We start from the raw sequence: 16,552 nt of genomic DNA on the forward strand, positions 1-16,552 counted from the left end.
TGTTTGCTAGCTCCTGTACCGCTGCAGCTGTCTGTGTCGCTGCTTGAGTGGCTGCTCCCCTTATAGGACCCCTCGTCAGTGAAGCCCCGCCCCCAAATCAGGGCTCAGCTTCTCTCCCAGCACAAAGCCCCTCCAAGCCTCTACACATACAGATACCACCAATACAAAACCAAACACACTCACAAATGCCTTCTCCTCCAACAGAACTCCCACTCAAACTCCCCTGTTTACAGCTCTGTTTGCTAGCTCCTGTGCCGCTGCCTGATTGGCTGCTACCTTTATAGGACCCCTAGTCAGGGAAGCCCCGCCCCCTAATCAGGGCTCAGCTTCTCTCCAAGCGCAAAGCCCCTGCACATACAGATACCACCAATACAAAACCAAACACACACAATTACCTTCTCCTCCAACAGAACTCCCACTCAAACTCCCCTGTTTACAGCTCTGTTTGCTAGCTCCTGTACCACTTCAGCTGTCTGTGTCGCTGCCTGACTGGCTGCAACCTTTATAGGACCCGTAGTCAGGGAAGCCCCGCCCCCAAATCAGGGCTCAGCTTCTCCCCCAGCACAAAGCCCCTCCAAGCCTCTACACATACAGATACCACCAATACAAAACCAAACACACTCACAAATGCCTTCTCCTCCAACAGAACACCCACTCAAACTCCCCTGTTTAGAGCTCTGTTTGCTAGCTCCAGTGCCGCTGCAGCTGTCTGTGCCGCTGTCTGACTGGCTGCTACCTTTATAGGACCCCTAGTCAGTGAAGCCCCGCCCCCTAATCAGGGCTCAGCTTCTCTCCCAGCACAACGCCCCTCCAAGCCTCTACACATACAGATACCACCAATACAAAACCAAACACACACAAATACCTTCTCCTCCAACAGAACTCCCACTCAACCTCCCCTGTTTACAGCTCTGTTTGCTAGCTCCTGTACCGCTGCAGCTGTCTGTGTCGCTGCCTGACTGGCTGCTCCCTTTATAGGACCCCTCGTCAGTGAAGCCCCTCCCCCTAATCAGGGCTAGGCTTCTCTCCCAGCACAAAGCCCCTACACATACAGATACCACCAACACACAACCAAACACACGCAAATACCTTCTCCTCCAACAGAACTCCCACTCACACTCCCCTGTTTACAGAACTGTTTGATAGCTCCTGTGCCACTGCCTGACTGGCTGCAACCTTTATAGGACCCGTAGTCAGGGAAGCCCCGCCCACTAATCAGGGCTCAGCTTCTCTCCCAGGACAAAGCCCCTGCAAATACAGATACCACCAATACAAAACCAAACACACACAAATACCTTCTCCTCCAACAGAACTCCCACTCAAACTCCCCTGTTTACAGCTCTGTTTGCTTGCTCCTGTACCGCTGCAGGTGTCTGTGTCGCTGCCTGACTGGCTGCTCCCTTTATAGGACCCCTAGTCAGGGAAACCCCGCCCCCTAATCAGGGCTCAGCTTCTCTCCCAGCACCAAGCCCCTCCAAGCCTCTACACATACAGATACCACCAATACAAAACCAAACACACACAAATACCTTCTCCTCCAACAGAACTCCCACTCAAACTCCCCTGTTTACAGCTCAGTTTGCAAGCTCCTGTGCCACTGCAGCTGTCTGTGCCGCTCCCTGACTGGCTGCTACCTTTATAGGACCCCTGGTCAGTGAAGCCCCGCACCCTAATCAGGGCTCAGCTTCTCTCCCAGCAAAAAGCCCCTCCACATACAGGTACTACCAAAACAAAACCAAACGCACACAAATACCTTCTCTTCCAACAAAACTCCCACTCAAACTCCCCTGTTTACAGCTCTGTTTGCTTGCTCCTGTGCCGCTGCCTGAGTGGCTGCTCCCCTTATAGGACCCCTCGTCAGTGAAGCCCCGCCCCCAAATCAGGGCTCAGCTTCTCTCCCAGCACAAAGCCCCTCCAAGCCTCTACACATACGGATACCACCAATACAAAACCAAACACACTCACAAATGCCTTCTCCTCCAACAGAACTCCCACTCAAACTCCCCTGTTTACAGCTCTGTTTGCTAGCTCCAGTGCCGCTGCAGCTGTCTGTGCCGCTGCCTGACTGGCTGCTACCTTTATAGGACCCCTAGTCAAGGAAGAACCGCCCCCTAATCAGGGCTCAGCTTCTCTCCCAGCACAAAGCCCCTACACATACAGATACTACCAATACAAAACCAAACACACACACAAATACCTTCTCCTCCAACAGAACTCCCACTCAACCTCCCCTGTTTACAGCTCTGTTTGCTAGCTCCTGTGCCGCTGCCTGACTGGCTGCTACCTTTATAGGACCCCTAGTCAAGGAAGCCCCGCCCCCTAATCAGGGCTCAGCTTCTCTCCCAGCACAAAGCCCCTACACATACAGATACTACCAATACAAAACCAAACACACACGAATACCTTCTCCTCCAACACAACTCCCACTCAAACTCCCCTGTTTACAGCTCTGTTTGCTAGCTCCTGTGCCGCTACAGCTGTCTGTGCCGCTGCCTGACTGGCTGCTACCTTCATAGGACCCCTAGTCAGGGAAGCCCCGCCCCCTAATCAGGGCTCAGCTTCCCTCCCAGCACAAAGCCCCTACACATACAGATACCACCAACACAAAACAAAACACACACAAATACCTTCTCCTCCAACAGAACTCCCACTCAAACTCCCCTGTTTACAGCTCTGTTTGCTAGCTCCTGTGCCGCTGCCTGACTGTCTGGTACCTTTATAGGATCCCTAGTCAGTGAAGCCCCGTCCCCTAATCAGGGCTCAGCTTCTCTCCCAGCACAACGCCCCTCCAAGCCTCTACACATACAGATACCACCAAAGCAAAACCAAACACACACAAATACCTTCTCCTCCAACAGAACTCCCACTCAAACTCCCCTGTTTACAGCTCTGTTCGCTAGCTCCTGTGCCGCTGCAGCTGTCTGTGCCACTGCCTGCCTGCTATCTTTATAGGACCCCTAGTCAGTGAAGCCCCGCCCCCTAATCAGGGCTCAGCTTCTCTCCCAGCACAAAGCCCCTACACATACAGATACTACCAATACAAAACCAAACACACACACAAATACCTTCTCCTCCAACAGAACTCCCACTCAAACTCCCCTGTTTACAGCTCTGTTTGCCAGCTCCTGTGCTGCTGCAGCTGTCTGTGCCGCTGCCTGACTGGCTGCTACCTTTATAGGACCCCTAGTCAGGGAAGCCCGGCCCCTAATCAGGGCTCAGCTTCTCTCCCAGCACAAAGCCCCTCCAAGCCTCTACACATACAGATACTACCAATACAAAACCAAACACACACAAATACCTTCTGCTCCAACAGAACTCCCACTCGAACTCCCCTGTTTATCGCTCTGTTTGCGAGCTCCTGTGCCACTGCAGCTGTCTGTGCTGCTGCCTGACTGGCTGCTACCTTTATAGGAACCCTAGTCAGTGAAGCCCCGCCCCCTGATCAGGGCTCATCTTCTCACAGCACAAAGCCTCTACACATACAGATACTACCAATACAAAACCAAGCACACACAAATGCCTACTCCTCCAACAGAACTCCCACTCAAACTCCCCTGTTTACAGCTCTGTTTGCTAGCTCCAGTGCCGCTGCAGCTGTCTGTGCCGCTGCCTTACTGGCTGCTACCTTTATAGGACCCCTAGTCAGTGAAGCCCCGCCCCCTAATCAGGGCTCAGCTTCTCTCCCAGCACAAAGCCCCTACACATACAGATACTACCAATACAAAACCAAACACACACAAATACCTCCTCCTCCAACAGAACTCCCACTCAAACTCCCCTGTTTACATCTCTGTTCGCTAGCTCCTGTGCCGCTGCAGCTGTCTGTGCCACTGCCTGCCTGCTATCTTTATAGGACCCCTAGTCAGTGAAGCCCCGCCCCCTAATCAGGGCTCAGCTTCTCTCCCAGCACAAAGCCCCTACACATACAGATACTACCAATACAAAACCAAACACACACACAAATACCTTCTGCTCCAACAGAACTCCCACTCAAACTCCCCTGTTTAGAGCTCTGTTTGCGAGCTCCTGTGCCACTGCAGCTGTCTGTGCTGCTGCCTGACTGGCTGCTACCTTTATAGGAACCCTAGTCAGTGAAGCCCCGCCCCCTAATCAGGGCTCATCTTCTCTCACAGCACAAAGCCTCTACACATACAGATACTACCAATACAAAACCAAGCACACACAAATACCTTCTCCTCCAACAGAACTCCCATTCAAACTCCCCTGTTTACAGCTCTGTTTGCTAGCTCCTGTACCGCTGCAGCTGTCTGTGTCGCTGCTTGAGTGGCTGCTCCCCTTATAGGACCCCTCGTCAGTGAAGCCCCGCCCCCAAATCAGGGCTCAGCTTCTCTCCCAGCACAAAGCCCCTCCAAGCCTCTACACATACAGATTCCACCAATACAAAACCAAACACTCACAAATGCCTTCTCCTCCAACAGAACTCCCACTCAAACTCCCCTGTTTAGAGCTCTGTTTGCTAGCTCCAGTGCCGCTGCAGCTGTCTGTGCCGCTGCCTTACTGGCTGCTACCTTTATAGGACCCCTAGTCAGTGAAGCCCCGCCCCCTAATCAGGGCTCAGCTTCTCTCCCAGCACAACGCCCCTCGAAGCCTCTACACATACAGATACCACCAATACAAAACCAAACACACACAAATACCTCCTCCTCCAACAGAACTCCCACTCAACCTCCCCTGTTTACAGCTCTGTTTGCTAGCTCCTGTGCCGCTGCCTGACTGGCTGCTACCTTTATAGGACCCCTAGTCAAGGAAGAACCGCCCCCTAATCAGGGCTCAGCTTCTCTCCCAGCACAAAGCCCCTACACATACAGATACTACCAATACAAAACCAAACACACACACACAAATACCTTCTCCTCCAACAGAACTCCCACTCAACCTCCCCTGTTTACAGCTCTGTTTGCTAGCTCCTGTACCACTGCAGCTGTCTGTGTCGCTGCCTGACTGGCTGCAACCTTTATAGGACCCGTAGTCAGGGAAGCCCCGCCCCCAAATCAGGGCTCAGCTTCTCCCCCAGCACAAAGCCCCTCCAAGCCTCTACACATACAGATACCACCAATACAAAACCAAACACACTCACAAATGCCTTCTCCTCCAACAGAACTCCCACTCAAACTCCCCTGTTTACAGCTCTGTTTGCTAGCTCCTGTGCCGCTGCCTGATTGGCTGCTACCTTTATAGGACCCCTAGTCAGGGAAGCCCCGCCCCCTAATCAGGGCTCAGCTTCTCTCCAAGCGCAAAGCCCCTGCACATACAGATACCACCAATACAAAACCAAACACACACAATTACCTTCTCCTCCAACAGAACTCCCACTCAAACTCCCCTGTGTACAGCTCTGTTTGCTAGCTCCTGTACCACTGCAGCTGTCTGTGTCGCTGCCTGACTGGCTGCAACCTTTATAGGACCCGTAGTCAGGGAAGCCCCGCCCCCAAATCAGGGCTCAGCTTCTCCCCCAGCACAAAGCCCCTCCAAGCCTCTACACATACAGATACCACCAATACAAAACCAAACACACTCACAAATGCCTTCTCCTCCAACAGAACTCCCACTCAAGCTCCCCTGTTTAGAGCTCTGTTTGCTAGCTCCAGTGCCGCTGCAGCTGTCTGTGCCGCTGCCTGACTGGCTGCTCCCTTTATAGGACCCCTCGTCAGTGAAGCCCCTCCCCCTAATCAGGGCTAGGCTTCTCTCCCAGCACAAAGCCCCTACACATACAGATACCACCAACACACAACCAAACACACACAAATACCTTCTCCTCCAACAGAACTCCCACTCACACTCCCCTGTTTACAGCACTGTTTGATAGCTCCTGTGCCGCTGCCTGACTGGCTGCAACCTTTATAGGACCCGTAGTCAGGGAAGCCCCGCCCACTAATCAGGGCTCAGCTTCTCTCACAGCACAAAGCCCCTACACATACAGATACTACCAATACAAAACCAAACACACACAAATACCTTCTCCTCCAAAAGAACTCCCACTCAAACTGCCCTGTTTACAGCTCTGTTTGCTAGCTCCTGTACCGCTGCAGCTGTCTGTGCCGTTGCCTGACTGGCTGATACCTTTATAGGACCCCTAGTCAGTGAAGCCCCGCCCCCTAATCAGGGCTCAGCTTCTCTCCCAGCACAAAGCCCCTACACATACAGATACTACCAATACAAAACCAAAGAGACACAAATACCTTCTCCTCCAACAGAACTCCCTCTCAAACTCCCCTGTTTACAGCTCTGTTTGCTAGCTCCTGTGCCGCTGCCTGACTGGCTGCTACCTTTATAGGACCCCTAGCCAGGGAAGCCCCGCCCCCTAATCAGGGCTCAGCTTCTCTCCCAGGACAAAGCCCCTACACATACAGATACTACCAATACAAAACCAAACACACACAAATACCTTCTCCTCCAACAGAACTCCCACTCAAACTCCCCTGTTTACAGCTCTGTTTGCTAGCTCCTGTGCCGCTGCCTGACTGGCTGCGACCTTTATAGGACCCCTAGTCAGGGAAGCCCCGCCCACTAATCAGGGCTCAGCTTCTCTCCCAGGACAAAGCCCCTGCAAATACAGATACCACCAATACAAAACCAAACACACACAAATACCTTCTCCTCCAACAGAACTCCCACTCAAACTCCCCTGTTTACAGCTCTGTTTGCTTGCTCCTGTACCGCTGCAGGTGTCTGTGTCGCTGCCTGACTGGCTGCTCCCTTTATAGGACCCCTAGTCAGGGAAACCCCGCCCCCTAATCAGGGCTCAGCTTCTCTCCCAGCACCAAGCCCCTCCAAGCCTCTACACATACAGATACCACCAATACAAAACCAAACACACACAAATACCTTCTCCTCCAACAGAACTCCCACTCAAACTCCCCTGTTTACAGCTCAGTTTGCAAGCTCCTGTGCCACTGCAGCTGTCTGTGCCGCTCCCTGACTGGCTGCTACCTTTATAGGACCCCTGGTCAGTGAAGCCCCGCACCCTAATCAGGGCTCAGCTTCTCTCCCAGCAAAAAGCCCCTCCACATACAGGTACTACCAAAACAAAACCAAACGCACACAAATACCTTCTCTTCCAACAAAACTCCCACTCAAACTCCCCTGTTTACAGCTCTGTTTGCTAGCTCCTGTGCCGCTGCAGCTGTCTGTGCCGCTGCCTGACTGGCTGGTACCTTTATAGGACCCCTAGTCAGTGAAGCCCCGCCCCCTAATCAGGGCTCAGCTTCTCTCCCAGCACATAGCCCCGACACATACAGATACTACCAATACAAAACCAAGCACACACAAATACCTTCTCCTCCAACAGAACTCGCACTCAAACTCCCCTGTTTACAGCTCTGTTTGCTTGCTCCTGTGCCGCTGCCTGAGTGGCTGCTCCCCTTATAGGACCCCTCGTCAGTGAAGCCCCGCCCCCAAATCAGGGCTCAGCTTCTCTCCCAGCACAAAGCCCCTCCAAGCCTGTACACATACAGATACCACCAATACAAAACCAAACACACTCACAAATGCCTTCTCCTCCAACAGAACTCCCACTCAAACTCCCCTGTTTACAGCTCTGTTTGCTAGCTCCAGTGCCGCTGCAGCTGTCTGTGCCGCTGCCTGACTGGCTGCTACCTTTATAGGACCCCTAGTCAAGGAAGAACCGCCCCCTAATCAGGGCTCAGCTTCTCTCCCAGCACAAAGCCACTACACATACAGATACTACCAATACAAAACCAAACACACACACACAAATACCTTCTCCTCCAACAGAACTCCCACTCAACCTCCCCTGTTTACAGCTCTGTTTGCTAGCTCCTGTGCCGCTGCCTGACTGGCTGCTACCTTTATAGGACCCCTAGTCAAGGAAGCCCCGCCCCCTAATCAGGGCTCAGCTTCTCTCCCAGCACAAAGCCCCTACACATACAGATACTACCAATACAAAACCAAACACACACGAATACCTTCTCCTCCAACACAACTCCCACTCAAACTCCCCTGTTTACAGCTCTGTTTGCTAGCTCCTGTACCACTGCAGCTGTCTGTGTCGCTGCCTGACTGGCTGCTACCTTCATAGGACCCCTAGTCAGGGAAGCCCCGCCCCCAAATCAGGGCTCAGCTTCTCCCCCAGAACAAAGCCCCTCCAAGCCTCTACACATACAGATACCACCAATACAAAACCAAACACACTCACAAATGCCTTCTCCTCCAACAGAACTCCCACTCAAACTCCCCTGTTTACAGCTCTGTTTGCTAGCTCCTGTGCCGCTGCCTGATTGGCTGCTACCTTTATAGGACCCCTAGTCAGGGAAGCCCCGCCCCCTAATCAGGGCTCAGCTTCTCTCCAAGCGCAAAGCCCCTGCACATACAGATACCACCAATACAAAACCAAACACACACAATTACCTTCTCCTCCAACAGAACTCCCACTCAAACTCCCCTGTTTACAGCTCTGTTTGCTAGCTCCTGTACCACTGCAGCTGTCTGTGTCGCTGCCTGACTGGCTGCAACCTTTATAGGACCCGTAGTCAGGGAAGCCCCGCCCCCAAATCAGGGCTCAGCTTCTCCCCCAGCACAAAGCCCCTCCAAGCCTCTACACATACAGATACCAATACAAAACCAAACACACTCACAAATGCCTTCTCCTCCAACAGAACTCCCACTCAAACTCCCCTGTTTAGAGCTCTGTTTGCTAGCTCCAGTGCCGCTGCAGCTGTCTGTGCCGCTGCCTGACTGGCTGCTACCTTTATAGGACCCCTAGTCAGTGAAGCCCCGCCCCCTAATCAGGGCTCAGCTTCTCTCCCAGCACAACGCCCCTCCAAGCCTCTACACATACAGATACCACCAATACAAAACCAAACACACACAAATACCTTCTCCTCCAACAGAACTCCCACTCAACCTCCCCTGTTTACAGCTCTGTTTGCTAGCTCCTGTACCGCTGCAGCTGTCTGTGTCGCTGCCTGACTGGCTGCTCCCTTTATAGGACCCCTCGTCAGTGAAGCCCCTCCCCCTAATCAGGCCTAGGCTTCTCTCCCAGCACAAAGCCCCTACACATACAGATACCACCAACACACAACCAAACACACACAAATACCTTCTCCTCCAACAGAACTCCCACTCACACTCCCCTGTTTACAGAACTGTTTGATAGCTCCTGTGCCACTGCCTGACTGGCTGCAACCTTTATAGGACCCGTAGTCAGGGAAGCCCCGCCCACTAATCAGGGCTCAGCTTCTCTCCCAGGACAAAGCCCCTGCAAATACAGATACCACCAATACAAAACGAAACACACACAAATACCTTCTCCTCCAACAGAACTCCCACTCAAACTCCCCTGTTTACAGCTCTGCTTGCTTGCTCCTGTACCGCTGCAGGTGTCTGTGTCGCTGCCTGACTGGCTGCTCCCTTTATAGGACCCCTAGTCAGGGAAACCCCGCCCCCTAATCAGGGCTCAGCTTCTCCCCCAGCACAAAGCCCCTCCAAGCCTCTACACATACAGATACCAATACAAAACCAAACACACTCACAAATGCCTTCTCCTCCAACAGAACTCCCACTCAAACTCCCCTGTTTAGAGCTCTGTTTGCTAGCTCCAGTGCCGCTGCAGCTGTCTGTGCCGCTGCCTGACTGGCTGCTACCTTTATAGGACCCCTAGTCAGTGAAGCCCCGCCCCCTAATCAGGGCTCAGCTTCTCTCCCAGCACAACGCCCCTCCAAGCCTCTACACATACAGATACCACCAATACAAAACCAAACACACACAAATACCTTCTCCTCCAACAGAACTCCCACTCAACCTCCCCTGTTTACAGCTCTGTTTGCTAGCTCCTGTACCGCTGCAGCTGTCTGTGTCGCTGCCTGACTGGCTGCTCCCTTTATAGGACCCCTCGTCAGTGAAGCCCCTCCCCCTAATCAGGCCTAGGCTTCTCTCCCAGCACAAAGCCCCTACACATACAGATACCACCAACACACAACCAAACACACACAAATACCTTCTCCTCCAACAAAACTCCCACTCACACTCCCCTGTTTACAGAACTGTTTGATAGCTCCTGTGCCACTGCCTGACTGGCTGGTACCTTTATAGGACCCGTAGTCAGGGAAGCCCCGCCCCCTAATCAGGGCTCAGCTTCTCTCCCAGCACATAGCCCCGACACATACAGATACTACCAATACAAAACCAAGCACACACAAATACCTTCTCCTCCAACAGAACTCGCACTCAAACTCCCCTGTTTACAGCTCTGTTTGCTTGCTCCTGTGCCGCTGCCTGAGTGGCTGCTCCCCTTATAGGACCCCTCGTCAGTGAAGCCCCGCCCCCAAATCAGGGCTCAGCTTCTCTCCCAGCACAAAGCCCCTCCAAGCCTCTACACATACGGATACCACCAATACAAAACCAAACACACTCACAAATGCCTTCTCCTCCAACAGAACTCCCACTCAAACTCCCCTGTTTACAGCTCTGTTTGCTAGCTCCAGTGCCGCTGCAGCTGTCTGTGCCGCTGCCTGACTGGCTGCTACCTTTATAGGACCCCTAGTCAAGGAAGCCCCGCCCCCTAATCAGGGCTCAGCTTCTCTCCCAGCACAAAGCCCCTACACATACAGATACTACCAATACAAAACCAAACACACACGAATACCTTCTCCTCCAACACAACTCCCACTCAAACTCCCCTGTTTACAGCTCTGTTTGCTAGCTCATGTGCCGCTACAGCTGTCTGTGCCGCTGCCTGACTGGCTGCTACCTTCATAGGACCCCTAGTCAGGGAAGCCCCGCCCCCTAATCAGGGCTCAGCTTCTCTCCCAGCACAAAGCCCCTCCAAGCCCCTACACATACAGGTACTACCAAAAAAAACACAAACACACACAAATACCTTCTGCTCCAACAGAACTCCCACTCAAACTCATCTGTTTACAGCTCTGTTTGCTGGCTCCTGTGCCGCTGCAGCTGTCTGTGCCGCTGCCTGACTGGCTGCTACCTTTATAGGACCCCTAGTCAGTGAAGCCCCGCCCCCTAATCAGGGCTCAGCTTCCCTCCCAGCACAAAGCCCCTACACATACAGATACCACCAACACAAAACCAAACACACACAAATACCTTCTCCTCCAACAGAACTCCCACTCAAACTCCCCTGTTTACAGCTCTGTTCGCTAGCTCCTGTGCCGCTGCAGCTGTCTGTGCCACTGCCTGCCTGCTATCTTTATAGGACCCCTAGTCAGTGAAGCCCCGCCCCCTAATCAGGGCTCAGCTTCTCTCCCAGCACAAAGCCCCTACACATACAGATACTACCAATACAAAACCAAACACAAACACAAATACCTTCTCCTCCAACAGAACTCCCACTCAAACTCCCCTGTTTACAGCTCTGTTTGCCAGCTCCTGTGCTGCTGCAGCTGTCTGTGCCGCTGCCTGACTGGCTGCTACCTTTATAGGACCCCTAGTCAGGGAAGCCCGGCCCCTAATCAGGGCTCAGCTTCTCTCCCAGCACAAAGCCCCTCCAAGCCTCTACACATACAGATACTACCAATACAAAACCAAACACACACAAATACCTTCTGCTCCAACAGAACTCCCACTCAAACTCCCCTGTTTATCGCTCTGTTTGCGAGCTCCTGTGCCACTGCAGCTGTCTGTGCTGCTGCCTGACTGGCTGCTACCTTTATAGGAACCCTAGTCAGTGAAGCCCCGCCCCCTAATCAGGGCTCATCTTCTCACAGCACAAAGCCTCTACACATACAGATACTACCAATACAAAACCAAGCACACACAAATACCTTCTCCTCCAACAGAACTCCCATTCAAACTCCCCTATTTACAGCTCTGTTTGCTAGCTCCTGTACCGCTGCAGCTGTCTGTGTCGCTGCCTGAGTGGCTGCTCCCCTTATAGGACCCCTCGTCAGTGAAGCCCCGCCCCCAAATCAGGGCTCAGCTTCTCTCCCAGCACAAAGCCCCTCCAAGCCTCTACACATACAGATACCACCAATACAAAACCAAACACACTCACAAATGCCTTCTCCTCCAACAGAACTCCCACTCAAACTCCCCTGTTTACAGCTCTGTTTGCTAGCTCCAGTGCCGCTGCAGCTGTCTGTGCCGCTGTCTTACTGGCTGCTACCTTTATAGGACCCCTCGTCAGTGAAGCCCCTCCCCCTAATCAGGGCTCAGCTTCTCTCCCAGCACAAAGCCCCTCCCAGCCCCTACACATACAGGTACTACCAAAAAAAACCCAAACACACACAAATACCTTCTCCTCCAACAGAACTCCCACTCAAACTCATCTGTTTACAGCTCTGTTTGCTGGCTCCTGTGTCGCTGCAGCTGTCTGTGCCGCTGCCTGATTGGCTGCTACCTTTATAGGACCCCTAGTCAGTGAAGCCCCGCCCCCTAATCAGGGCTCAGCTTCTCTCCCAGCACAACGCCCCTCCAAGCCTCTACACATACAGATAACACACACAAATACCTTCTCCTCCAACAGAACTCCCACTCAACCTCCCCTGTTTACAGCTCTGTTTTCTAGCTCCTGTGCCGCTGCCTGACTGGCTGCTACCTTTATAGGACCCCTAGTCAAGGAAGAACCGCCCCCTAATGAGGGCTCAGCTTCTCTCCCAGCACAAAGCCCCTACACATACAGATACTACCAATACAAAACCAAACACACACACACAAATACCTTCTCCTCCAACAGAACTCCCACTCAACCTCCCCTGTTTACAGCTCTGTTTGCTAGCTCCTGTGCCGCTGCCTGACTGGCTGCTACCTTTATAGGACCCCTAGTCAAGGAAGCCCCGCCCCCTAATCAGGGCCCAGCTTCTCTCCCAGCACAAAGCCCCTACACATACAGATACTACCAATACAAAACGAAACACACACGAATACCTTCTCCTCCAACACAACTCCCACTCAAACTCCCCTGTTTACAGCTCTGTTTGCTAGCTCCTGTACCGCTGCAGCTGTCTGTGTCGCTGCCTGACTGGCTGCTCCCTTTATAGGACCCCTCGTCAGTGAAGCCCCTCCCCCTAATCAGGGCTAGGCTTCTCTCCCAGCACAAAGCCCCTACACATACAGATACCACCAACACACAACCAAACACACACAAATACCTTCTCCTCCAACAGAACTCCCACTCACACTCCCCTGTTTACAGCACTGTTTGATAGCTCCTGTGCCGCTGCCTGACTGGCTGCAACCTTTATAGGACCCGTAGTCAGGGAAGCCCCGCCCACTAATCAGGGCTCAGCTTCTCTCCCAGCACAAAGCCCCTCCAATCCTCTACACATACAGATACCACCAATACAAAACCAAACACACACACAAATACGTTTTCCTCCAACAGAACTCCCACTCAAACTCCCGTTTAGAGCTCTGCTTGCTACCTCCTGTGCCGTTGCCTGACTGGCTGATACCTTTATAGGACCCCTAGTCAGTGAAGCCCCGCCCCCTAATCAGGGCTCAGCTTCTCTCCCAGCACAAAGCCCCTACACATACAGATACTACCAATACAAAACCAAAGAGACACAAATACCTTCTCCTCCAACAGAACTCCCTCTCAAACTCCCCTGTTTACAGCTCTGTTTGCTAGCTCCTGTGCCGCTGCCTGACTGGCTGCGACCTTCATAGGACCCCTAGCCAGGGAAGCCCCGCCCACTAATCAGGGCTCAGCTTCTCTCCCAGGACAAAGCCCCTACACATACAGATACTACCAATACAAAACCAAACACACACAAATACCTTCTCCTCCAACAGAACTCCCACTCAAACTCCCCTGTTTACAGCTCTGTTTGCTTGCTCCTGTACCACTGCAGGTGTCTGTGTCGCTGCCTGACTGGCTGCTCCCTTTATAGGACCCCTAGTCAGGGAAACCCCGCCCCCTAATCAGGGCTCAGCTTCTCTCCCAGCACCAAGCCCCTCCAAGCCTCTACACATACAGATACCACCAATACAAAACCAAACACACACAAATACCTTCTCCTCCAACAGAACTCCCACTCAAACTCCCCTGTTTACAGCTCAGTTTGCAAGCTCCTGTGCCACTGCAGCTGTCTGTGCCGCTCCCTGACTGGCTGCTACCTTTATAGGACCCCTGGTCAGTGAAGCCCCGCACCCTAATCAGGGCTCAGCTTCTCTCCCAGCAAAAAGCCCCTCCACATACAGGTACTACCAAAACAAAACCAAACACACACAAATACCTTCTCTTCCAACAAAACTCCCACTCAAACTCCCCTGTTTACAGCTCTGTTTGCTTGCTCCTGTGCCGCTGCCTGAGTGGCTGCTCCCCTTATAGGACCCCTCGTCAGTGAAGCCCCGCCCCCAAATCAGGGCTCAGCTTCTCTCCCAGCACAAAGCCCCTCCAAGCCTCTACACATACAGATACCACCAATACAAAACCAAACACACTCACAAATGCCTTCTCCTCCAACAGAACTCCCACTCAAACTCATCTGTTTACAGCTCTGTTTGCTGGCTCCTGTGCCGCTGCAGCTGTCTGTGCCGCTGCCTGACTGGCTGCTACCTTTATAGGACCCCTAGTCAGTGAAGCCCCGCCCCCTAATCAGGGCTCAGCTTCCCTCCCAGCACAAAGCCCCTACACATACAGATACCACCAACACAAAACCAAACACACACAAATACCTTCTCCTCCAACAGAACTCCCACTCAAACTCCCCTGTTTACAGCTCTGTTTGCTAGCTCCTGTGCCGCTGCCTGACTGTCTGGTACCTTTATAGGATCCCTAGTCAGTGAAGCCCCGTCCCCTAATCAGGGCTCAGCTTCTCTCCCAGCACAACGCCCCTCCAAGCCTCTACACATACAGATACCACCAATGCAAAACCAAACACACACAAATACCTTCTCCTCCAACAGAACTCCCACTCAAACTCCCCTGTTTACAGCTCTGTTCGCTAGCTCCTGTGCCGCTGCAGCTGTCTGTGCCACTGCCTGCCTGCAATCTTTATAGGACCCCTAGTCAGTGAAGCCCCGCCCCCTAATCAGGGCTCAGCTTCTCTCCCAGCACAAAGCCCCTACACATACAGATACTACCAATACAAAACCAAACACACACACAAATACCTTCTCCTCCAACAGAACTCCCACTCAAACTCCCCTGTTTACAGCTCTGTTTGCCAGCTCCTGTGCTGCTGCAGCTGTCTGTGCCGCTGCCTGACTGGCTGCTACCTTTATAGGACCCCTAGTCAGGGAAGCCCGGCCCCTAATCAGGGCTCAGCTTCTCTCCCAGCACAAAGCCCCTCCAAGCCTCTACACATACAGATACTACCAATACAAAACCAAACACACACAAATACCTTCTGCTCCAACAGAACTCCCACTCAAACTCCCCTGTTTATAGCTCTGTTTGCGAGCTCCTGTGCCACTGCAGCTGTCTGTGCTGCTGCCTGACTGGCTGCTACCTTTATAGGAACCCTAGTCAGTGAAGCCCCGCCCGCTAATCAGGGCTCATCTTCTCACAGCACAAAGCCTCTACACATACAGATACTACCAATACAAAACCAAGCACACACAAATACCTTCTCCTCCAACAGAACTCCCATTCAAACTCCCCTGTTTACAGCTCTGTTTGCTAGCTCCTGTACCGCTGCAGCTGTCTGTGTCGCTGCCTGAGTGGCTGCTCCCCTTATAGGACCCCTCGTCAGTGAAGCCCCGCCCCCAAATCAGGGCTCAGCTTCTCTCCCAGCACAAAGCCCCTCCAAGCCTCTACACATACAGATACCACCAATACAAAGCCAAACACACTCACAAATGCCTTCTCCTCCAACAGAACTCCCACTCAAACTCCCCTGTTTACAGCTCTGTTTGCTAGCTCCAGTGCCGCTGCCTGACTGGCTGCTACCTTTATAGGACCCCTAGTCAGTGAAGACCCGCCCCCTAATCAAGGCTCAGCTTCTCTCCCAGCACAACGCCCCTAAAAGCCTCTACACATACAGATACCACCAATACAAAACCAAACACACACAAATACCTCCTCCTCCAACAGAACTCCCACTCAACCTGCCCTGTTTACAGCTCTGTTTGCTAGCTCCTGTGCCGCTGCCTGACTGGCTGCTACCTTTATAGGACCCCTAGTCAAGGAAGAACCGCCCCCTAATCAGGGCTCAGCTTCTCTCCCAGCACAAAGCCCCTACACATACAGATACTACCAATACAAAACCAAACACACACGAATACCTTCTCCTCCAACACAACTCCCACTCAAACTCCCCTGTTTACAGCTGTTTGCTAGCTCCTGTGCCGCTGCCTGATTGGCTGCTACCTTTATAGGACCCCTAGTCAGGGAAGCCCCGCCCCCTAATCAGGGCTCAGCTTCTCTCCCAGCACAAAGCCCCTACACATACAGATACTACCAATACAAAACCAAACACACACGAATACCTTCTCCTCCAACACAACTCCCACTCAAACTCCCCTGTTTACAGCTCTGTTTGCTAGCTCCTGTGCCGCTGCCTGACTGGCTGCAACCTTTATAGGACCCGTAGTCAGGGAAGCCCCGCCCACTAATCAGGGCTCAGCTGCTCTCCCAGCACAAAGCCCCTCCAATCCTCTACACATACAGATA

This window comes from Lepidochelys kempii, chromosome 25 (genome assembly GCF_965140265.1).
Source record: "Lepidochelys kempii isolate rLepKem1 chromosome 25, rLepKem1.hap2, whole genome shotgun sequence".
Classification (NCBI taxonomy): Eukaryota; Metazoa; Chordata; order Testudines; family Cheloniidae; genus Lepidochelys; species Lepidochelys kempii.